Here is a 26,800-nt window from a genome sequence, read left to right as displayed (position 1 = left end):
AGTTGAATATCTACCATATAAAATGCTTGGCTTTAAAAATTGGAAGTTATTCAGAGAAGTAAGAAAGGGCCATTATATGTGAGGCACAGAAATCTTTGACACACTTCTAATGCTTCCTTGCTAGAATTGGATGCTGGGCTTAAAAGAAGAGTCAAAACATAAACTCAACATTCAAACTGGTTCTGCTCTATTGGCATGGAAAACATGTCTATGTAATGTCCACTAATAACGCACAATTCTGTAGTACAAATAGTAAAAGCTACTGGGGTTCAGAGGAGAGAAGAGGCAAATAACCTGGAGTCCTTAGCTATAAAGGAAAAATAACTGTACTGGCTGTGAGGAAAAGTAGATTCTACTCCCTGAATTTCTACTATGAAAATTATAAATTTTCTACTGTCTAAATTGTATTATTTATTAAAAGAGGAGGCAAGGCACTCTACCTATGTAACAAGGATTTGATAATTAAGGAAAATTTTTGCAAAAGAACATGCATTGATATTCATATACAATATGCAAATAAAACAGCATTTCTCTCTTTATCTTCTTCTATCTTTGGAGCTTATTTCTTCTGTCATCTCTATTCCAGCAGCTCTTCCACCTACTAGAATTGGTAATATATTGATCCTGAAGAACTGATGCCTTTGAATTATGGTATTTGCAAAGAATATTGAATATACTATGGACTGCCAGAAGAACAAACAAATATGTCTTGGAAGTAGTACCAGTCCAAATGCTCCTTAGAAGCAAGGACGATGAGACTTCATCTCATGTACTTGGGACATGGTATCAGGAGGGATCAGCTCCAGAGACGGACATCGTGCTTTGTAAGGTAGAAGGTCAGTGAAAAAGAGGAAGACCCTTGATTAGATGGATTGACAGAGTGGCAGCCAACAATGGACTTAAGCATAGCAGTGATTGTGAGGATGGCGCAGGACCTAGCAGTGTTTCATTCTGTTGTAAATAGGGTCACTATGAGTTGGAACTGACTCAATGAGCACCTATCAACAAAAATACTGGTTTTCTGGTGCTCATCTTCTCAAAGTCAACAATGCCTCTATGTTGTTGAACTAAGTGGTCTAGAGATCCAATTGTCCTCTTACTGGATTAACCAATAAACAAGGTATGCACGGGCTTACTTGTGCATATTTACTAATCTGTAGTGAACAATTTCACATGGGTTCCACCACACCTCGCCTGTGGTGAAAAATAGGTGAAATTGTTCACTATAGGTTAGTAGCTAAACAAGTAAACCCATGTGTGCCTTGCTTAATGTAAACCAGGTGATTACTTTGCCTACTAGTTAATCCAGCCCTGTATATGCTAATAATTCTCAAACCCCTTATCTCCAACAAAGACATTTCTCTGAACTCCAGATTTATGTATTTAATTGACTACTCTTATGTCCAACTGACTGCCTAATTGACAGCTCAAACTTCACTTGTTTAAAACTTGACCCCTGATAGCTCTTCCTCACACCAAATCCACTTTACTCATATTCTTTCCCAACTCAGTAAGCAAGTGGTACAACATCCTTCCATTTGCTTAGCCTAGAAACATTGGAATCTTCCCTGACAGCTCTCTTTATCTTTCCAATTCATTAGTAAATCCCGTTGGTGCTATATTCAAAATATATTCTGACTCCTGCAACTTCAGCCACCTTGATCTAATCCACCCTTATCTTCTACTTGGGTTATTGACATAGCCCCCTAACTGGCCTTTTGCTTCCATTATTTCCTCCTAGCAGGCTATTCTTCATACAGCAATTTGTGATCCTTTGAAAACTGTAAGTCATAAGGCTACTGTATACAATTGTGCAGATTGTTCAGTGTGCAATTATACGGAACTATTGACATCTCACTCATCGTGGAATTGTACATTTATTATGACAATGTTATAACCCTAACAGTCTTGAGAAAGTAATGTCTTTTTTAATGATTGGCACAAAGGAGCCGTGTGAGTCCATAGAAACTTGAGATCTTTCACTGTTAAGCTGTTGTACAATAGGTTCCTAATCACTCAGGTTAAAGGTTAAAATCCTTTCTGAGTCCACCAAAGCTCTATGCAGTCTGGTACTTGGCTACCTCTTTTTTCTCATCTCTCACTCATCTTTATCCAGCTCAGTGCTTCCAAAATTTTTATTTACATAGTAGTCACCTAGAAGTTTCGTCAAAATGGAGACTTGGTTTTGTATGTTTGAGACGAGCTTGAGTTTCTGCATTTCTAACAAGCTCCCTGGTGATTCCAGTGGTTCTGGTCTGGAATCACTCTCATTCAATCTGTCTCATTGCTCATGCTTACTCATGTCTAAAGATATTTACACATGTTGCTGCTTCTACTTGAAAAAATCTCCCTCCAAATAGTCTCAAGATTAACTCCTATACATCCTTCCAGCGTTTGCTCAGTTTTTTTTTCTTCGGTGAAACCCTTCCTGCCCATCTTATTTAAACTGCAATTTCCCTCCTCTCCACTTGCATTCCCTATCTGCCCTCTATCTTTCTTTATGACCCTCATCACTCTTATAGTGTATGTTTGTCAATAGTTTTTACCTATTGCCGCCAGTAGGATGTGAGCCCCCTGAGATCAAGATTATTTTCCTTAGTTTTGCACTGCTATATCCCTAGACAGGAGCCTTGGTGGCACAGTGGTTAAATTGCTCCGCTGCTAACCAAAAAATTGGCTGTTCAAACACACCAGATGCTTTGCAAAAGGAAGATGTGGCCATCTGCTTCTATAAAGATTACAGACTTGGAAACCCTGTGGGGCAGTTCTACCCTGTCCCACAGGGTCCCTGTGAGTCAGAACCAACTTGACAGCAATGGATTTTATATCCCTAGAACCTAGTTACTGTTGTATAGTAGATACTCAAATATCAATATCTACATTTTAATAGGAGTCTTGGTGGCACGGTGGTTAAGAGCTCAGTTGCTAACCAAAAGGTCAGCAGTTCAAATATGACCAGCCACTCCTTGGAAACCCTATGGGGGTAGTTCTACTCTGTTCTATAGGGTCTCTGTGAGTTGGAATCAACTGAATGGCAACAGGTTTGTTTGTTTGTTTGTTTTTTATGTCTTTCTCTAATCCATTTTCCTCTCATGTGAAACTTTATTGAGAGTTAAGAAACTGGTTCAGGTTCTATAGCCTTTCTGTATATTTCCCTTCTGTTGAATTGATGCTGCAATTATTTTTGCCTGGCAAATCTCCTAAGTACATTGTGCAATATTTACACAGGGAATTTAAGTACAACACTGAACTATAGCATTAATATATCTTGGATTACTTCAGTCAAAATTTTATTAGGCCAGCAGATATTTTGTTTTTTTAGAAATTCTGATTTAAATAATATCTTTTAGAAGAGTCCTATGATGTGTTTCCAAGATTACAGAATTGATATACTACTATAGTAACAACCTTTTACCTACTCAATATTTTTAATAAAAAATACATAATTTAATATGTACAGATGTATGCATAGATTTAAAGATAATGAAATTACTGAAAATTAATAAAATTAACACCTGTATGCCGTTTTTTTTTCCACCTTAGGTATACCATCTCCAATCATATCATCTTTATTCTATCCCCACCCCCCAGAGTAAAACATTATTCTTAACTTTGGGTTAATCATTGTGATGATTATTTTACGGCTTTAGCACATATGTATGGTCCCTAAGTAGTATTTTTTTTAATTTGAGTCTTTTCTATAAGGGTTGAATTATGTATTATCTATCTGTAATTCAATTTCTCCATTCAACATTGTTTGTGAGATCCATTCATATTGTGCATACAGCTAGATTCAATTCTTTTTTACTATTGTAAAATATAGATATATTCAAATATATATTTTCTATAAAATATATATACATACATTTTATTAAAAATATTTTTTATCTCCATCTTGTTTATTTTTCTACATGCCCAGCTTTTTATGGCATTTTACTCTATGCTTGTTTTACTTTGCACTGATTATTATCAATATTTTTAAAAACATCTAAAAAGGAATTTGTTCTGTTTTACTCTTCTTATTGATTGTAACTACATACATATATGGAAACCCTGGTAGCATAGCGGTTAAGAGCTACGGCTGCTAACCAAAAGGTCGGCAGTTCGAATCCACCAGGAGCTCCCTGGAAACCATATAGGGCAGTTCTACTCTGTCCTATAGGGTCGCTATGGGTCAGAATCGACTTGACGGCAATGGGTTTATATATTTATGGAAGCCCTGGTGGTGTAGTGGTTAAGAGCTACAGTTGCTAACCAAAAGGTCAGCAGTTTGAATCCACCAGGTGCTCCTTGGAAACCCTATGGGGGGCAGTTCTACTCTGTCCTATAGGGTCACTATGAGTCGGAATTGACTCGATGGCAATGGATTTGTTTTTTTTTGGTTTTATATATGATATGTGTGTGTATATATATATATTTACATATGTTTACTATAACAAAGTTTAAAGTTAATACTTTTAACCTCTTTCCAAACAATGCAAGGATCTTAGGGTATTTAACTCTGGTCTCTCCTTCCACATTAGTAAATATTTCTCCAGTTTTTTAAGTATTTTTTCCTTAAGTTTTCTTGCCTTTCAAACATTTCTTTTTCTTGTATCATTTTTCTTTTTCCTAAAGTACATCCTAGAGATGTTCCTTTAGTGATGGTCTTTTGGAAGTAAACACATATTCAGAGACTGTTTTGTTTTTTATTAAACTAAAATGTGTTTATTTTGCCCTCAATTTTAAAGGTGTAAAATTTTAGACAATTTTTTTGTTTTTCTTAGTCCTTTGAACATGTTTGTTGCTGTCCATCTAATTTTTATTTTGGAGGGATAGGTAATCTGTCTTTTTTCTCAGGTGCTTTAAAGATGTTTTCTTTTTTTAATTCTTTTATTTTTTTGATTATACTTTAGATGAAGATTTACAGAACTAGCTTCTCATTAAACAGTTAGTACACATATTGTTTTATGACATTGGTTAACAACACCACAGTCAACACCCTTCCTTCTCCACCTTGGGTTCCCTGTTACCAATTTTCCCATCCCCTCCTGCCTTCTAGTCCTTGTCCCTGAGCAGATGTGCCTCTTTAGTCTCGTTTTGTTTTACGGGCCCGCCTAACCTTTGGCTGAAGGGTGAACCTCAGGAACGACTTCATTAGGGACCTAAAAGGGTGTCTGGGGGCCATACTTTTTGGGTTTCTCCAGTCTCTGTCAGGCCAGTAATTCTGGTCTTTTTTCGTGAGTTAGAATTTTGTTCTATGTTTTTCTCCAGATCTGTCCAAGACCATCTATTGTGATTCTTGTCAGAGCACTCAGTAGTGATAGCCAGGCACCAACTAGTTGCGCTGGACTCAGTCTGGTGGAGGCCATGGTAGTTGTGGCCCATTAGTCCTTTGTACTAGTCTTTCCCTCATGTCTTTAGTTTTCTTCATTAGCCCTTGCTTCTGAAAGGGTGAGACCAGTGGAGTATCTTAGATGGCCGCTCACAGGATTTTAAGACCTCAGATGCTACTCACAGACTGTGCTATGCCAATTGAGCTAGACGTTCCACGAGACCATGGTCCCCACAACCCTCAGACTAGTAATTCAGGCCCTCAGGGAGTTCGGATGTGTCTGTGGAGCTTCTGTGACCTTGTCTGGTACAAGTTGTTTTCGCTTCCCCAGTATTGTGTACTGTCCTACCCTTCACAAAAGTTACCACTTATCTATTGTTTATTTAGTGTTTTTCCATCCCCAGCCCTTGCCTCCTTGGTGACCATCAAAGATTACAACAAAAACATTTTTTGTAATCCCAGCTTACATGGTATCAATATACCTAGGAGGCCAAGACTCTGTGCTAATTTACTTTTTGAACCTTCTAATGTCCTCCTGTCAAAGCTGTCATTATTACCCACACTACAAGCACACGCTGTTATCTTCATTGCTGCTGATGTTTTTATAGTCATTGTCATATTTTCTGGTGTTTTAGCTATAATATGGTGGTAATTAGTATTTGTGAACCTTGAGCAATAACTTTTTTGTGAATGAAGCAGTAAGTAAAGGAAAAGAAGGAGTTATATACAAGAATTATAATTTACACGTAACATGAGTACAAAAACATTACTAAAGATTCTATATGGTCTGGTACAGGAGGAGGTTCATGGGGGGCTGACACCATGAGTTACTGCACTGGGTGACACCAACCCTAGGGATGACACTACTTTACTTGAATATTATATTTACTCTTCACACTAACACCATGATGCAAATAAACCAAACCAAATCTGTTGCCTCTGAGTCGATTCTGATTCATTAGGCATCATTATTATTACCATTTCTGCATAAGCGGCAGAAGCAAAGGCAGTTTTATTCCAGGGACTTAATTTTACTACTAATAATTATGCCAGGGGATACTGAGAGGCTACACACGTAATATTTAGAAGAGTGACTGTGATTGCATGGGCTTGGTGCTTGATGAACGTAAGTCATTTTATTCTGAGACCGAACTTTAGAAATGGAAACAGAAACCAAAGCTAAGTCAAGTGAGGAGCAACAGTAGACCCCCTGGCCCAGGCAGAATCTATCTGCCTCAAACGTTTGATGATACATCTGACACCCACCCAGTGTGTCTTCTTTGAGTAGTTGCTAGAGTTTAGGAGGGTGTCTGCTTTCATTTTCCACTGGGACTGGCATGGTGTTGAGCCTATTGTAAATGTTTTTAAAATGTTTGTTAAATAAACACCCCATTCAACCTATTTCTCATCCCCAAGAATATTAGATAGTTTCTGTAGAGTCGACTCTAATCATGGTGACGTTACATACAACAGAATGAAATGTTGCCTATTCTTGTGTCATCCTCATGATCACCAGCATGTTGGAGTCCATGGTTGCAGCTACTGTGCCAATCCATCTTATAAGGGACTTCTTTGCCTTCACCAGCCCTCTACATCACCAACACAATGTCCTCCTCTAGTGAGCAGGCTTTTCTTCCTAGTCTGTCTTAGTCTATAAGCTCCACTGAAACCTGTCCACCATGGGTAAACTTGATAGTATTTGAAATATCAGCGGCATAGCTTCCAGCATTATAAGAACATGCAAACCACCACAGTACAACAAACTGGCAACAAATGTGACCAAGCATAAGAAGCATAACCAAGTCCTGCCAGTGCCATTGGCCTGATCTAGAAACTGTGTGTTTATTAACAGAAGCACTATTCCATTAATTGTTTGTAGTGTTACTACAGGAATATTTTGAACCATAAATATACCACAGGTACCTCCCTGTACAGTTAATGTTAGGCTGTGCTTTTCACTGTGTTTTTTTCATTTATCCTTTACAGAGCCCTCCTGAGTAATCATTACGAGGTCATGCATTTAATTGATAAGAAAACTTAGATCTCAAAAAGGCACATAGCTTGTCCCATGTTACATAGAATGAAGAAAATGAAGTAGACGCTTAAACCTAGATCTTCTAGCTTTAAGAAATGTCGGCATTTAATGAGTATTCCTTCTCAGAGAAATGTTATGGCCATGTCAGGCAGAGTTGTTCAATATTGGAAATAAAAGCTTTTTTTCTGGGAGTTACAATATGTATTCAAGCAATATGTATTCAAGACAGGCACCAACAGAGGGATTCAGACAGATTCAGTGAGTAAAAAAAAATTTTTTTTTTTTTTTGGTAGCCACTGGAAAATAAGGATGATGAAAACCTGCCATAATACCATATTAAAAAAAAAAAAAAAATACCATAAGGGGGATATAAACATTTAATCAGGTGAAAATCAAGGTCGCATTATGGTGGGGGCCATGAAGTGATGAGCAAGACTGCCCAGGTAACCAGACTGGAGTTTTGGGGGGCCCAAGAGTTGATAATATCACAACTGTATTCACATTATGATAGGGCACATTATCACGCCTCCTCTCCTATTAGCTCTTGGAAGAAATATTTCATGCCTTGTTCATCTCTGTTGTCCCCCTAATCTGGCTTAACTCCTGGCCCATGGGAGTATATATATACACATACTCACATACACACACACATACATGTTTTTAAATGAATATGTGAATTGATTATTTCCCAATTGTTTATATGAATCTCTGGAGGTGCTACAATTATTCAGGTATGCAATTATCTCCCCTTCTAGCACCCTTTTTTATACTATTCCTAAATTCATCACTATCTGGTATTATTTATTTGCTAATTTGTTTATTCTGTCCCAACCCTACCCTTCAGTACACAAGAAAGCAATTTTTAAGTGAGCGGGATCCTACCCATTTGGTTCATTGCTCTGTCTTCACATCCGGCAAAACACTTAGCACACGTTGGGAGATTAAACATATTGCTCGGTGAAAGAATGAATGGTCTAATACTGCTGCAAATGCTGAGAATGATTTTCTCAATGATCAAAAGAATGAGGAGAGGCTGAGGAAAGGTAAAACAAATTTGCTCTTCTCTGTTTGAAAAGATGGAATTTGATCAGGTGTAAAAATATAATCTAGAAATCTAGACAGGAATAAAGACTTGCAACCTGAGCAATTCACCACATCATGGAATGTTAAAGCTTGGACTAGACCTACTTGAAGTTTAAAGGTAAGATGAATAACAATGACAGACAATAGCTTTCTGAAGCTCACTATCCAAAGAGGCAGTAACAGGCTGAAAACATGAAAACCTGAAAAACAAGTGCAACCTAATTATACATTGTTCATTAAAGCTGACCCTGGAGGATTGTTCATTAATGACATTTTCGTTCCCCCAGTTTCTTTTAATTTGCATACTGAAAAGAGTGAGAATTCCTTTTTTTTACACATACTGTCCCATCTGTTCTGTGGATTCAAATTAGTTCTGAAGAGACTCCCCTCACAGTTGCAGTTTCCTGGGAATTTGGTCCCAATTCACAGATCATGTAGACCAAGTTACCTTTTTAACTGTCAAAAATGAACACATCAACAATTGTCTCCACATCCTGAAAGCAAAGAAGTGATTTATTAAAATGAATGACAAAGACACAATAAAACATAAATGCCGGGCAGCTCTGCATCTCAACCTTAGCAAGGTAACTCTACAGGCCCTCTGACTCTCTTGTTTTTTTTTTAAATGCTGCATGGTCTCTTGGAATCCAGAATTTGCATGCCAGAACACAGCCAGGGACAGGATCAGAAACTGACTTGCTGGTATCACAGAGACTGGAGAAATCAGGAGAGTATGGCTCCAGGATACTCTTTTAACTCAGTACTGAAGCCATGCCTAAGGTCCACCCTTTAGCCAAAGATTAGACAGGCTCATAAAACAAAATGAGACTAAATGGGTACACCAGCCCATGGGCTAGGATGAGAAGGCAGGAGGGGACAGAAAAGGTGGTAATGGGGAATCCAAAGTCAAAAAGGGGAGAATGTTGACATGTCGCAGGATTGGCAACCAACGTCATTAAAAAAAAATTAAACCACTGCAGTCCAGTCGATTCTGACTCATAGCGACTTTATAGGGCATAAAACAACATGTGTATTATTTGTTTAATGAGAAACTAATTTGCTCTGTAAACCTTCATTTAAAGTATAATTAAAAAAAAAAAAAAAGAATGCAGAACCAGGAGAGGAGCGTGTCCTTTGGACCTGAGGTCCTTGTGATGAGAAGCTCCTAGGACAGGGGAAGATTAATGACAAGGACCTTCCCTCCAGAACTGACAGAAAAAGAGATACTTCCCCTAGAGCTGGCATCCTGAATTTGGACTTCCAGCCTCCAAAACTGTGAGAGATCAAATTTCTCTTTGTTAAAGTCATCCACCTGTGGTATTTCTGTTATAGCAGCACTAGATAACTAAGACAGAATGTTATAATTAGAGATGAATGTTATATATTTTAAAACTTCTTATTTCAGGTTGTTTTAAAAAAAGTATACATTCTTAAATGAAGGAACTATTGATATTTGAAAATTTGCTAGAGAAGCCTAGACTGCAACACTGCTGTTTAGTTTTGGTGACTGATCTTAAGTTATTACTGTTAATATATAATTCAAAATGTATTCTATCCTCATCCATTTTCTATCTTTTGTTTTCTTTTCCATTTTTTTTTTTTCTCTCTTTCCTCCAACCCTCTGATTTTATTTCCCTTGGTGTCTGTGATTACTTCTGTGAAGTCAGTTCTCAGTGAAAGCAAGAGAGGGAGTTTGGCTAAAAGGTAAATCTGGATTGACTAGATGATTCTGTTCTAATCTCAAATCTGTTTGCAAAGATAGCATTTTCAAAGTGACATGTAAAATGTTTAAGGCCACTGACATAGGCAGATGGGAAAGAGGTGGCACTGAGAAGGTCAAAATATGTTGGTAATTTTGTAAGTCAGACAATATTTTTGAGGGGCCGTCTTGAGCTGAGAAGCTATTTCTGAGATGAAGAAACTACTACATGCAGCCTCCTGATTATGAATGTGTTTCATTCCTAAATCTGTGTTTAAGTCTAATTAGTACTTAAATAGGAACACTTAAGCATGCCTCATAGCTAACGTCAGTCATTCAAATGTTTGTCTTAAACCCACTGCCGTCGAGTCAATTCTAACTCATAGTGACCCTATACGACAGAGTAGAACTGCCCCATAGAGTTTCCAAGGAACACCTGGTGGATTTGAACTGTGAAACTCTTGGTTAACAGCCATAGCACTTAACCACTACACCACCAGGGTTTCTAACGTTTGTCTTAGTACATAGTATATATGTACCTTTCTATGCACAAAACATTAAAAAAAAAAAATTCCAGATACACTAAAACATCTTTAACATAATTATACAGTAATAATAATAATAATCCCAGTGCCATTGAGTCGATTCTAACTTATAGTGACCCTATAGGACAGAGTAGAACTGCCCCGTAGAGTTTCCAAGGAGCGCCTGGCAAATTCGAACTGCCGACCCTTTGATTAGCAGCCATAGCACTTAACCACTATACCACCAGAGTTTCTGCAGATACCTTCTTTCACCAACATAAACGGCGACTATACACATGGACCTTGCCAGATGGAACATGCAGAAATCAAATTGACCACACCTGTGGAACGAGTCGATGGAAAAGCTCAATATCATCAGTTAGAACAAGGCCAGGGGCCGACTACGGAACAGACCATCAATTGCTCATATGCAAGTTCAAGCTGAAACTGAAGAAAGTCAGAGAAAGTCCACGAGAGCCAAAATATGACCTTGAGTATATCCCACCTGAATTTAGAGACCATCTGAAGAATAGATTTGACACATTCAAAACTGGTGACCGAAGACCAGACGAGTTGTGGAATGACATCAAAGACATTATCCATGAAGAAAGCAAGTGGTCACTGAAAAGACAGGAAAGAAAGAAAAGACCAAGCTGGATGTCAGAAGAGACTCTGAAACTTGCTCTTGAGCATTGAGCAGCTAAAGCAAAAGGAAGAATTGATGAAGTAAAAGAACTGAACAGAAGATTTCAAAGGGTGGCTAGAGAAGACAAAGTATTATAATAACATGTGCAAAGAGCTGGGAATGGAAAGCCAGAAAGGAAGAACATGCTCGGTGTTTCTCAAGCTGAAAGAACTGAAGAAAAAACTCAAGCCTCGAGTTGCAATAGTGAAGCATTCTATGGGGAAAATATTAAATGACGGAGGAAGCATCAAAAGAAGATGGAAGGAATATACATAGTCATTAAACCAAAAAGAATTAGTCGATGTTCAACCATTTCAAGAGGTGGCATATGATCAGGAACCAATGGTACTGAAGGAAGAAGTCCAAGTTGCTCTGAAGGCATTGGTAAAAAACAAGGCTCTAGGAATTGATGGAATATCAATAGAGATGTTTCAACAAACAGATGCAATGCTGGAGGTGCTCACTCATCTATGCCAAGAAATATGGAAGACAGCTTCCTGGCCAACTGACTGGAAGAGATGCATATTTATGCAGATTCCCAAGAAAGGTGATCCAACCGAATGTGGAAATTATAGAACAATATTATTAATATCACACGCAAGCAAAATTTTGCTGAAAATCATTCAAAAACGGCTGCAGCAGTATATTCGCAGGGAACTGCCAGAAATTCAGGCTGGTTTCAGAAGAGGACATGGAACCAGAAATATCATTGCTGATGTCAGATGGATCCTGGCTGAAAGCAGAGAATACCAGACGTGTTTTATTGACTATGCAAAGGCATTCGACTGTGTGGATCATAACAAACTATGGATAACATTGCCAAGAATGGGAATTCAGAACACTTAATTGTGCTCATGAGGAACCTTTACATAGATCAAGAGGCAGTTGTTTGGACAAAACAAGGGGGATACTGGCTGGTTTAAAGTCAGTAAAGGTGTGCACCAGGGTTGTATTCTATCACCATACCTATTCAATCTGTATGCTGAACAAATAATCCGAGAAGCTGGACTGTATGAAGAAGAACGGGGCATCCGGATTGGAGGAAGGCTCATTAACAACCTACGTCATGCAGATGACACAACCTTGTTTGCTGAAAGTGAAGAGGACTTGAAGCACTTACTAATGAAGATCAAAGACCACAGCCTTCAGTATGGATTTCATCTCAACATAAAGAAAACAAAAATCTTCACAACTGGACCAATGAGCAACATCATGATAAACGGAGAAGAGATTGAAGTTGTCAAGGATTTCATTTTACTTGGATCCACAATCAACAGCCATGGAAGCAGCAGTCAAGAAATCAAAGCATGCATTGCATTGGGTAAATCTGCTGCAAAGGACCTCTTCAAAGTGCTGAAGAGCAAAGATGTCACCTTGAAGACTTAGGTGCGCCTGACCCAAGCCATGGTATTTTCAATTACATCATATGCATGTGAAACCTGGACAATGAATAAGGAAGACCAAAGAAGGATTGACACCTTTGAATTGTGGTGTTGGTGAAGAATATTGAATATACCGTGGACTTCCAGAAGAATGAATAAATCTGTCTTGGAAGAAGTACAACCAGCATGCTCCTTCGAAGCAAGGATGGCAAGACTGCGTCTTACATACTTCGGACATGTTGTCAGGGGGGATCGGTCTCTGCAGAAGGGCATCATGCTTGGCAAAGTACAGGGTCAGCGGAAAAGAGGAAGACCCTCAAAGAGGTGGATTGACACAGTGGCTGCAACAATGGGCTCAAGCATAACAACGATTATAAGGATGGCACAGGACCCGGCAGTGTTTCGTTCTGTTGTGCCTAGGGTCACTATGAGTCAGAACTGACTAGATGACACCTAACAACAACAACAATAATAATGGTTTCACGTGCTTCCCAAAGTAATGCCCATTTGTTATTACTAACCATTGTATGTACCTCAAAATTTCTGATATGATAGGATTTACTGTGGTTGGTTAATAACGGAGGGTTGCGTATAAGTCAGCTGTTAGTAACCCAGGGCCTGCTTGTTGTCATGAAAGACCAAGTGCTCTAGCTCAGTGTCATAAAGGGAATCAGTAAAAAACAAAACAGAATTTAAAAATTACTGCCCCTCATTTCTTATCTGAAGTTTTATTTTTAGAAACTTGATATTTACCTACATAGATGGAACCTATTTTAAAATCATATAATGTTTTAGAAACCTAAAACTAAGGCTTCAAACCTCTTACGGATTGAGTTGTGTCTCCCAAAGAGATATACTGAGGTCCTCACTCCGGTACCTGTGAATGTGTCTTTGTTTACAAATAAATTCTTTCTTTGAAGATGTTATCCGTTAAGCTAATGAGATCATATCAAAGAGGGGTAGATCCTAATTCCTGGTGAGTAGGGTTTTATAAAAGGGGAGAACAGACAGAAGACAGAGTCACACAAGGGAAAGGCAGCATTGCCAGCAGCCACCAGAAGCTGGAAAAGAAGCATGGAACAGTTCCTCTCGCAGAGCCCTTAGAAGGAATCAATAGAACTGATATACTGGTTTCTTGCCTCCAGAATTGTGTGACAATAAATTTTTGTTCTTTAAAATTAACCACTTTATTGCATTTTCTTACAGCAGCAAAATAAATAAAGAAACCTAAAACAGAATCTAAAAAGATTGTTTTCACTGCTGTTAGTTACAGAGTATTCTAGATATTTCGAAGTTTTATGAAGAAAGAAGAATCTAATATTTAACATCAAGATTGCTGTAGAAAATCCAGAATATTTTCCTAATTTTATGGATACCACTGTGGCCTTATTAACAACATTTACATGTGAGTCTAAGAATTGAAGGTGAAGTGAAGTAAATGATCATATCCAACCTATCAAAATTAAGTTAAAAAAAAAAATCACCATTTAATCTTAGGTAGGATTCCTTTAGCTACCACTCCGAGCAAAAAATGAAGAAGTACTGCCTACAGGGAATTGAAAAACTACTTCGTGTCAAAAGTCATTTTTATGAGGCACTTGATTCTTGTATTTCTCCTTTCCCTCTTTGTCTCCACTTTCTCTCCCCATGTAGCAAGACTTTTTTAACTGTCTGGGTCTGTGGTTAGGAAGAAGCTGATAGTGGACGAACACTTTTAGTTCAAGGGAAGTGTACCTGCTGCAGGATTCCTCACAGCAAAATCCACACACTGTGGATGCCCAGCCTCTACCACAGGTGTCCTGGTCCTAAAACTAAGGGGAGTGATGCCTGAGCAGCTTCCTTTTGAGCAATCACTCCAGGATTTTTTTAGTGCAGTATGAAATTTTTGAACCACCACTAGATGAATGGCCATAGGAACAAAATGCTTTCTTGATTTTATTTCAATAAGTTCTATGCATTGATCCATTTAAACAACTTATTTAGTATTTGTTTAATATGTTAAACAGTATGAACATTTGATATTTTGTCATATTATTGTCACCTTCTAATACAAAGTAAGCTTGGTCACATGGATGTAAAGAAGAAGAAGTTTGATCTCTTCCTCGCTGTTTCCCTCTAATTGCCCACCATCACTCATCTGTCAGTAGGTTGTACTGTGGTAACTTGTGTGTTGCTGTGATGGTGGTAGCTATGCCACTGGTATTTCAAATATCAGCAGGGTCACTCATGATGGGCAAGTTTCTGCAGAGCTTCCAGACTAAGACGGACTAAGAAGAAAGGCCCGGGCATCTACTTCCTAAAATTAGCCAATGGAAGCCTTGTGGATATTGGACAAAAGGATAGTGTTTGATATTGTGCTGGGAGGTGAGCCCCCTAGTCTGGAAGGTCTTACACAAGAGCTGCAACAATGAGTGCAAACATCCCAGTGATCATGAAGCTAGTATAGGACTGGGCAATATTTTGTTCTGTTATACATAGGTTCACCATGCGCTGGAGCCAACTCAATAGCAACTAACGACAACTAGTTCCCAAAACAAACAGGGCAGAACTTCCAGAGGAGCTGAAAGAAATGAATGTGGGTGACCACACAGAACAACCTCAGTGAGAACTCCTGAACAGACGAGACCTGGGAGTAACAGCACCTGTGGACCTTAACTGTTATCATACTGTATTCCAACATTAGAGCTTCAGATACTGAACATCTAGTTAGTAATTGTGTACATCAATCCATTTATCCAAAAATAAGCTTTCTAAAAATGAGAATACTCAATGCTAACAAGTATGCAAGGAACTGGCTCTTCCAGTTCTTTTGTATATCTGATTACAAATTGGTAAGGATCCAAACACCCTTACCCTAGAACTGTGGGGACTGATGCATGTTGAAGTTGAAATGTTTTTAGATTTTAGAAAGTCAAGGCAATTTGCACATATTAGAAGTCTTCCTAATGAACTTTTATTATTTATTTCTACAACAAAGTCCATGGATATTTTACCTACAAGAACATATACTTGCTAGCAAATGACTTTGACATGAGGAAAATAATTTTTTTAAGGAGAAGCTGCATTTACAAAGCTGGAATAATTCAACTTGTCAACAGTACTTCTCCCTAAATGTATTTGAAATAGAGAAATCCTTCGGCAATTTACGCTTTGGGGTGAGCATCTTTCTTTGGCCTTTTATTCTCTGTAGTAATTCCATTAAAAGAGCACAATTTACCGCACACCTGTCTTTGCAGATTTTATCAATGCTGAAGCCTTTTAAACTGAGAATGGGATTAAATAAACGCCATTTACCAATGTGGTAAAATACAATAGACATCCAGCCCATTAAATGGCCAGCTAAATCAATGTATCCACCTGGCAGCAGTTTCCAGAAGATAAGGTGAAAACCTCCTGTTCTATTTGATAGAAGAGTAAACTTCAAGGCAAGAATTTACAGTAGAGCCAGTGTGTACCTTGAGGGTGTGTTCATTATTCTCAAATTGCCCTCTCATGTCCACAGATTTGTGGTTAGTACACAGAGAGGCAATTCTTACCCACCTCCTGTGAGGTTATACAGGTTGCTTTGAAGCCAGTAACCGATCTGGAGAGCAGGTGAATGATTGGACGGTGTTTAACATATACTGATAAATTTTAATTTTGGAATATATAGTGTTAAAAATCACCTCAGATAATGTGCTGACTCTATGACGGTGACCAGGAGAGGGTGTGGATGGTCAGGAAACTAAAGAAAGTAATAATAACTATAAGAATTCACAATGTGCTTGTATGTGTGTCAGGCACTGTGTTTTATAAAACCAAGAACCCGTTTTATAGGTTGATTAATTTGATAGGAATTAATCAAAGGAAGGAAATTAATGTTGTTTAGTGTTTGCAATGTGCCAGAAGCTATTCTTGGCACTTTTACGTGTATCATTATTACTATTTTTCATCTTCACAAATAGACTTTGTGGTAGATACTATCATGGGTAGGAGAACAGAGAATAAGATTTAACTCCCCCAGGATCACAACAAGAATTTTGAAGCCAGTGTTTTAATTTAGGCTTTCTGCTTCCCAGACCCACTCTTTTGAAAAACAAAAATAGAAAGAATAGTAGAAGTGCTACACTTTTTTTTTTTTTTTTGGTAGTCTTAGGCTAAAGCTGAGCATTATAAATAGGAATTAACTCTTCAGATGGCAGTTTAGGAGACAGTAGTCAGTGACTGAAGTTAGGGGTCAACCATCCAGCTCAGGCAAAGGAGAAGCAGGTCATGGTGGGTTTCCCAGAAAATGTTCAGGGTAAAAACTACAAGCTGAGGCATTATCCTTAGAGTTACAGTTAAACAAAAGAATTAACTAATGACCTTAAATAAGGCAATGTGCCTGAAAGCCACTAACTTTTTATTGGGTATAAGTAGGTTCAATATATGTCCATTGAACCTAGAGACTTAAGACACTATTGCATAGGGATAGTGCATGGCCCCATTGAATCAGATGGACTTGATTTCAAGTCCAAAGTCTGTCCCTTTCCTCAGCTGTGGGACTTCTGACAGTACCCTGGTGGCGTAATGGTTAAGAGTTCGGCTGCTAATCAAAAGGTCAGCAGGTTGAATCCACCAGGCACTCCTTGGAAACCCTATGGGGACAGTTTTGCTCTGTCCTGTAGAGTTGCTATGAGTCCGGATTGGCTTAACAGCAATGGGTTTTGTTTTGCAATGGGTTTCTTTATTTGTAAACAAGGAAAAAAAGAGATAATAGAACTTAATCAATGGTTTATACAGAGGAATGTTATGATATAATTTATATAAAGCACTTAGCCCTCTAAACCCAACCGAGTGCGGTCAAGTCGATTCCGACTCATAGCGACCCTAGAGGACAGGGTAGAACTGCCCCATAGAGTTTCCAAGGAGCGCCTGGTAGATTCAGACTTAGCCCTCTACCTGGCACTAAATAAATATCTGATAAATATTTATATGTTCAAAAGATATTCTCTATATACACATAAATACATATGTATGTGTATATATGTGATGGTTAAGGTTGTGTGTCAACTTGGTTGGGCCGTGATTCTCAGTGGTTTGGCAGTTATGTAGCAATGATGTAATTTGGCAGTTATGTAAGAATGTAGTCGTTCTTCATGATGTGATCCGATATGATCAGCCTATTAGTTATAAATGGAGTTTCCACAAAGGTGTGGCCTGTATCCAGTATACGTATGGACTTACTGGCAAAACTGGTTTGCTTGCTCTGGATACTGATCTCCAGGTCTTGGGACTTGAACCAGAGGCTTGCCGTATTGTCTGCCAGTCTTGGGATTCCTCAGGCTCTGGAGCCTGTGAGCTAGTAGTCTGCCATCTTACATGCCAACCTTGAATTCATCAGCCTCTACAGGTTGTGGGCCAGTGGCCTGATATTTGACCTAGCAATCTTGGATTCATCAGCCCCTACAGCTACATGAGTTGGGAAAATCCTACAGGCTGATACCTGACCCACGGACTTTGGACTAGGCAGCCCCTACAACCTTGTGAGCCATTTCCTTGAGATAAATTTATCTCTCTCTCTGTATATATATATATATATATATATATATATATGCTTCACTGGTTTTGTTTCTCTAGAGAACCCAGCCTTAGACATTATATATACACCAGCATATACTCTGTGTGTGTATGTATAAATATATTCATACACACATGCACTTTATATGTATACATGCATATTTGTGTATATATTTAAATGTATGTATGTGTTTTTTTATGTGCATACACATGTACATATGTGTACAAATATTGTATATATATATGTTGTTAGGTGTCACTGAGTCAGTTCCCACTCATAGAGACCCCATGTACAACTGAAGAAACACTACATGGAGCTCATGTCATCCTCACAATCATTGTCATGCCTGACCTGAGCTCACTGTTGCAGCCACTCTGTCAGTCCATCTTGTTAAGGATCTTCCTCTTTTTTGCTGACCCTCTACTTTACCAAGCACGATGTCCTTCTTCAGGGATTGGTCCGTCCTCATAACATGTCCAATTTACATGAGAAAAAGTCTCGCCATCCTTGCTTCTAAAGAGAATTCTGACTGTACTTCTCCCAAGACAGATTTGTTTGTTCTTCTGGCAGTCCATGGTATATTCTTCAACAACACCATAATTCAAAGACATCAATTCTTCTTCAGTCTTCCTTATTCATTGTCCAGGTTTCACATGCCTATGAGGCAACTGAAAATACCACGGACTGGGTCAGGCGTAACTTAGTCCTCAAGGTGACATCTTTGCTTTTTAATACTTTAAAGAGATCTTTTGCAGCAGACTTGCCCAATGCAATACATTATTTGATTTCTTGACTGCAGCTTCCATGGATGTTGATTGTGGATCCAAGTAAAAGGAAATCCTTGACAACTTCAACATTTTTCTCCACTTATCATGATGTTACTTGTTGGTCCAGTTATGAGAATTTTTGTTTTTTTTATGTTGAGGTGTAATCCATACTTAAGGCTTCATGATTAAGTGCTTCAAGCGCTCTTCCCTTTCAGCAAGCAAGGTTGTATCATCTGCATATCACAGGTTGTTAATGAGTCTTCCTCCAATTCTGATGCTGCCTTGTTCTTCATATAGTCCAGCTTCTCTGATTATTTGGTCAGCATACAGACTGAATAAGTACAGCGAAATGATATAACCCCGACAAATGCCACTAAACCATGCAGTATTCCATCGTTCTGTTCTAATGGCTGCCTCTTAATCTATGTACGGGTTCCCCAGGAGCACAATTAAGTGTTCTGTAATTCCCATCCTTCACAATATTATCCATAATTTGTAGTGATCCCCACAGTCAAATGCCTTAGCATAGTCGATAAAACACAGGCAAACATCTTTCTGGTATTCAGCCAAGATCAATTCAATATAGTTCCACATCCTCTTCTGAATCCAGCTTGAATTTCTGGCAGTTCCCTGTTGATGTACTGCTGCAAATGCTTTCAAAGGATCTTCAGCACAATTTTACTTGTGTATGATATTATTTGATAATTTGCACATTCTGTTGAATCACCTTTCTTTGAAGTGGGCACAAATATGGATCTCTTCCAGTAGGTTGGCCAGGTAGCTGTCTTCCAAATTTTTTCGGCATAGACGAGTGACCACCAGCAGCACTGCATCCATTTGTTGAAACATCTCTATTGGTATTCTGTCCATTCCTGGAGCCTTGTTTTTCGCCAATGGCTTCATTGCAGCTTGAACTTCTTCCTTCGATACTATCGATTCTTGATCATATTCTACCTCTTGTAATGTTTGAACATTGACCAATTCTTTTTGGTACAGTGACTTTGTATTCCTTCCATCTTCTTTTGATGCTTCCTGTGTCGTTCATTACTTTCCCTGCAGAATCCTTCAAAATTGCAACTCAAGGCTTAAATGTTTCTTCAGTTCTTTCATCTTGAGAAATGCAGAGAGTGTTCCTCCCTTTTGGTTTTCTATCTCCTGGTCTTTTATATCACATTATAATACTTTGTCTTCTCAAGCTGCCCTTTGAAATCTTCTGTTCAGCTCTTTTACATTATTTCTTCTTTTTGCTTTAGCTACTCTACGTTCAAGAGCAAGTTTTAGGGTCTCTTCTGACATTCATTTTGGTCTTTTCTTGTTTTACTGTCTTTATAAATGGCTTCTTGTTTTCTCCATGTATGATGTCCTTGATGTCACTCCACACTTGTGTGATCTTTGGTCATTAGTGTTCAATGTGTCAAATTTATTCTTCAGATGGTCTCTAAATTCAGGTGGTACGTATTCAAGGTCATATTTTGGCGCTTGTGGTCTTGCTCTAATTTTCTTCAACTTCAACTTGAACTTGCATAGGAGCAACTGATGTTCTATCCTGCAGTCAACTCTTGGCCTTTTTCTGACTGATGATAGTGAGCTTCTTCATTGTCTTTTTCAAGATGATGTATATAAATATACACACACACTCTTATGCATATATTACACATAGTGTAAGTACGTTTTATATTATTAAAATAATATTCTATGGACAATGTTGTGTCCTGATCATATAAATATAAACATGATTCATTTTAGTATTTTAATATCATTTCTTCATAAAAGAACAACTTTTTAATGGCTATGCAACACTCCACTCTATGGATGATCATAAATTTACTTAATCATTCACCTTTTCTTGGGCATTTAAAAAATATCACATTTTTCCCCAATGTGATGGGTGTCTTTTATAGGAATTTTTATTTATCTACTTTGGATTATTTTCTTAGGATTGGAAAGAAAAGTAAATAAATTAATTGCTCAAGTGGTATAAATATTCTGAACTATTAATTTGTGTCTCAAAATGATACAATAAAATTTATTCATATTTTTGAGCACCTATTTTATGATAAGATATAATAATAGCTTAATTTGTAAGAGAGTAGTTGCAAACTTTCTTCTGCCAAAAAATGGTTTGGGCATAGTTTACACAGCGTCTATAGGATAATTATATAAAGACAGGAGATTATTATTTTAAAAATTATCTATTGGGCTGTGGAAGCCAAAGGCAAGAAATTAGCATTGACTGAGTAATGTTATTTACAGATTACACACCAGATGCTGTAAAAGACAGTTCCTGTAACCTTACTTAATCTCACTACAGCACTTAGAAAGCAGAAGCATACAGAGTAGCATAACTTATCACAAACCATGAAAGCACTAAGTAGCAGAAAGTGGACTTGAATTCAATTCTAAGTCTCTACTTCTCTAAAGTGGAAGCATAGTACAGAAATTTTGTATATGTATGTAAGGCCTTAAGCTTAACATGGCAGGGTGACACCAAAGATGCCTTTTCCTCACTGTATTGCTTTTGCCATAGTTGCACTCTGAGTCCTAGAGCTCTGGAGAATGGAAAGAGGGGAAACATGTACATATGTTTTGTGCTCATTTATCCAGGGTTCCAAGGTAGAAATCAGGTGCTAAAATGGAAGGAACTCCAAGGGCCCAGTCTGAAATTCTCAGTTAATGGTTTATAGGTTTAGAGAATGCACTAGAAATCTTTGGGGACCAGTGGTGGGCATAGAAGGAAAGGGAGTATTGGAGGAAATGTGAGAAGGATCAGTGTTAGAGAAGCAAAATTTCTATCCTAGATCGATGGGTTCTTGACAGATATTTATCTTGGTAGCTTACTATAAAAACATATATTTTAGCTGCTGGCCTAGATACTGATGGGAACATGCTCTTCTTTTAATGACTGTTCTAAAGATGAAAGAGTCTTCTGTTTTGGTGCTATTGGACATGCAATACTATAAACTCCACCGTCACCACGTGAGCCACGTGTTCAGAAGGGAAGAACTGATTTTCAGTGTAAACGGTCTGTTGAGTTAATCTTCCAATGTACAAATATATTAAGCATGGTCCTTCAGGAGTCAATAATTGACTCCTGTGACCCTGAAGTAGTGAATTTAGGTCTGATGCAGGTGGTCATTCATGGTTTTTCATGAGCTGTTTCTTACAACTGATGCTAAGTTACGCAGGCCTACACATGATTTTATGCCAAGATGCGTCATAGCTTTAGTCCTGTTAGCATCTTAACAGTTTAACATGGTAAAGTAGCTCTTGAGGGAAGCAGGCCTGCTGGAGGATGATTTTGTGTTTCCAAGGCAGCTCAGCAAGGATGCTCTCACTCACATTTCCTAATCAGTGCATTGTAGACGCTTAGCACTTCTCAAAACATCTTCTTCGCTTTATGACTTGGGGACCTCGGAAGTGCTTTTGTAGCAGTGTCAGTTCTCAGGGTTTGTCTTATAGTACACATGGGGAAAGGAGAGAATTTGCTTAACGTTAGCTACTGACTCATGCCCTTCCATCTGACCTTTGTTGTTGGACACTCTTTGCTTTTCTCTGCTGGGTCAATGTTCTACTTACTGATTGAAAAAAAAAAAAAAAAGAATTATAGATTCATAGAGTAGAACTGCTCCATTGGGGTTTCTTTCCTGCAGACTTTACAGAAGCAGATCACCGTCTTTCTTCTGCAGCATAACCGAACGGGTTCAAACTGACTACCTTAAGTTAGTAGTAGAGTGCAAGCCATTTTTGCCACCAGGGAACTTTAGTTAGCTGATAGCCGCTCCATACAGATTCTGGACACTTTTCTCTTGACTAAGGGTTGCCCTCTGCACAGGCAGCAACAGAGAGGTCATTAGCCCTCATTTCCTTCGACTGCCCTCAGCTGGTTATTTGTGGACCCTCATCTCCACTCTTGCTTTTCTACGTTATTTTCTGTATCTCAGAGGACTACAGACTTGGAAATTGAATTTGCCAGAATTCTTTGCCAGCGATGACTTTGGAAATTATGGATTTGGAGGCATTTAGAGCAGATAGGCAAGTAAAAGGAAGTAGATATATGTTTTTTTTCCTTCTAGATTTCTCAGTAGCAGAGATGGGCAATGTCAGCTACTGCAGGCAATTGTGGGCTTCAGTAGCAGTGGCAGTGAGTCCAGTAGCATCAGTGAGCATGTGAATTCATGAAGGCCCCTTCAGGCTTGTGGCCATCAGACTTCTAGCTTACTCCACAATGACAGCAGTGGCAGTTCTAGATCCCCAGTGAGTGTGGGTAATGGTTGTATCCCCTACAATGTGTCAGCTCCAAGGAGAGCATCAAAGATTGAATTGTGTCCCCCCAAAAATATGTAACAACTTTCCTAGGCCATGGTTCCTGTATTGTATGATTGTCCTCCATTTTGTGATCTAACATAACTATCCTCCATTTTGCACCATTTTGTAAATCCTAACTTCTATATAGTCTCTGGGAATTGACAAAACACGAACTGAGGTGCTTCAACAAATGGATGCAGTGCTGGAATGCTCACTCATCTATGACAAGAAATTTGGAAGATAAATACTTGGCCAACCAGCTGAAGACATCCGTGTTTGTACCCATTCCAAAGAAAGGTGATCCCCCTGAATGTGGAAATTATCAAACTATATCATTAATATCACATGCAAATAAAATTTTGCTGAAGATCATTCAAAAGCCACTGCAGCAATATGTCGACAGAAATTCAAGCTGGATTTCGACGAGGACATGGAACCAGGGATATCATTGCTGATGTCAGATGGATCCTGGCTGAAAGCAGAAAATACCAGAAAGTTATTTACCTGTGTTTTATTGACTCTGCAAAGGCATTCGATTGTGTGGATCATGAACAAATTATGGATAACAATGGGAAGAACAGGAATTCCAGAACTTTTAATTGTGCTCACGAGGAATCTGTACATGGATCAAGAGGCAGTTGTTTGAACAGAGCAAGGGGATACCACATGGTTTAAAGTCAGGAAAGGTGTTGTATCCTTACACCGCACCTATTCAACCTGTATGCTGAGCAAATAATCTGAGAAGCTGGACTATATGAAGAACGGGGCATCAGGATTGGAGGAAGACTCATTAACAACCTGAGTTTTGCAGATGACACAACCTTGCTTGCTGAAAGTGAAGAGAACTGGAAGCACTTACTGAGGAAGATCAAAGATGGCAACCTTAAGTATGGATTACACCTCAACTTAAAGAAAACAAAAATCCTCACAACTGGACCAATAACCAACAACATGATAAACAGAGAGAAGATTGAGGTTGTCAAAGATTTCATTTTACTTGGATCCACAATCAACACACATGGAAGCAGCAGTCAAGAAATCAAAAGACGCATTGGGCAATCAAATCAGGTGTTGTGCTGGGTTGGGGTTTTGTTTTCACTATGGTTACACTCAGTGCACCCATAGGTTTAAAATTCTTCCAGCATTACACTGCATTTTGTATGGGGACCAGTTTGCCAGAGGATTTTCTTCAATAACTGATCCACCCTCAACTTTAGAACTTCTTTTTTACCTCCTCCTCAGATATGCTGTATTTCCATCTTCTTGTCTCTTCCTTAGCAGTTGATTGCTGTTACATGTTATTCTATGCTTGTTCCCAGGCCGTGGGCAGTGTAGAACATTCTCTATTGTTCTGGTTCAGTCTTAGTGTTAGTCAACTACTATGTTCCTGGATTTTGAGGGTGCAGCCTTCTCAGTGATTCTATCTCTCCCCAACTAGTCGGGGATCTCTAATGACCTGGGTCCAGTTTCCTTTTCTTTATCAAGGAGCAAAAGATATTTTTTTCTGTTCTATTCTTCCACCCAAATGGGTCTTTACATATGTCATGAGGGTGACAGGGATTGCTGCCCTTCCTTTGAGATCTTAAGGCTTTTGTTTTACAGAAAAAAAGATAGGGGAAAAAAGGATTTAGGCAGGGCTTTGTGTATTCTCACACTGTGGTTGCGGGTTCCCTTGCCCAGCCTGCATCATGAGTGAGGCGTGTTACTGTCTTACACAGCCCTCACTGAGGTTACGGAGAAGAGCCTGTGAGGAGGTGCAGATTCTGTGTACGCAGCCCCCAAGTGTTGTATATTCTCTTGTTAGCCCACATTCAGAGTTTAGTGATTCATTACTCTAGCTGCATTCTTCTTACCTATAGGGTCTCTATGAATCAGAATTGACTGGAGGGCATGGGTTTGAATTTTTTTCTTTTTTTAATGCCTGGAGTATTAGTCCAGAGGAGCAAGTTAACCAAGGGGCTGTCTCTCTTTGGAGACCTGTCTTTCCTTAGATTCTTGGTTAGTTGTTTGCCCTGAGACCTCAGTTCTCTGTTGGATTAAGAAAAGTTGTGATTTTGCCTATTGTCTGTATTTTCATTCTTGTAAAGTTGGTTATAAAATAGACTCTCAGCGGTATCCACGATTTTGCACTTGTGTCCTTATATTCCAGCTTTTACATAACTCCTAGGTTGCTCTACCAAAAATGCAGTTTGGATCATGTTGTTATTGGGATGAAGCATTTTAAACGTGCCTGCTCTCCTGTCAGTTAGCAACCAAACTCCATATTATGGCATATAAAGTCCTTCAGGCCCTTTCTGGTCATGCTAGCATCAATGTACCCCATGTACACTTCAGCCATATTGTGTGCTGCCTTCGGCGGTGACCAGGTAATTTAACATGCCAGGTCTTTGATTATTCTGTTCTTTCTGCCTCTCCTTTCCTGTCCACTTGGGAGATACTGGCTCCTGTTTCAGGATTCAGCTAATTATCACTTTCTCTGTGAATTATTTGTTCACGTATATTTAAATTCCTTAGGATGTATGCCAAATTAGCTTTTTTGTATATGCGTGGTGAATACATGGATGATTGAATGAATAAATCAAGTAACATATTCAAGTTAGTTCAAACTAATATTAATTTACCGTCTCCTGAAAGTCGTAGCAGCCTGAAAGAAGCTAGGACAGGGAACCGGAACCATTCAATATAACAACATAGGAGCTTTGGCCAGGGACAAGCATTTGGACAAATTTTAACTAGACAAGCAGAAACAGTGGCACAAAACCCTAGCCTAATACAGTGTAATCTGGACAAGCAGAGCTAGCAACATGCTACTGCAAATTACATTCTCTGACATCCACAGCAGAGTTAAGAAGAATTCTGGAGTGATGATGAATTCCAAGCCCTTGTTTTAAACCCCAAAACTAAAGAGCTTAGAGATTCTGTGCAAGGTACCAAGAGGGGGCCACAAGCAAAGAACACAAAGAGATCGATATGGTTAAATGGATCTAGGTTCCAAGAGCAAGATTCACAGCAACTAAGGAGAGTTCAACTATTTTGGTTGAGACACGAGATGAAAGTTACATAATCTGAAGAATGACTTGGTGCTGAGTGTCAGGGTGACTCTAAGTGTACAAATGGAAAAATGTGAGTAACTTACAGGGCCATAGAGTATGTGCGTTCCTTCCAGATGTTTCCTAGCAAATTTAATTGTTACTCAAATGCATCAAATTATACTATCTTTGTAGTTAAAGTTTGATAGCAGATAGATTCAGTTTCAAACTGCTAAAAATGTATGTATTTTTAAACTACTCTGTATATGGTAGGGACTCTACTGAAAACTACAAGCTCCTTATTTTAACATCTTTTAATTAGATTCAGCTTTAGCTAATTGGCATAACACACTCTGACCATTAATCTCTGTAAGGGCTAAGATCTTCAAAAGTGGCAAAGATGGAAAACAAGAGATGGAAAAATTGAATGGCATATTT

The sequence above is a fragment of the Loxodonta africana genome, chromosome 15, assembly GCF_030014295.1.
Source record: "Loxodonta africana isolate mLoxAfr1 chromosome 15, mLoxAfr1.hap2, whole genome shotgun sequence".
NCBI classification, from domain to species: domain Eukaryota; kingdom Metazoa; phylum Chordata; class Mammalia; order Proboscidea; family Elephantidae; genus Loxodonta; species Loxodonta africana.
The sequence above is the reverse complement of the archived record's forward strand: the minus strand, read 5'-3'. Positions refer to the sequence as shown.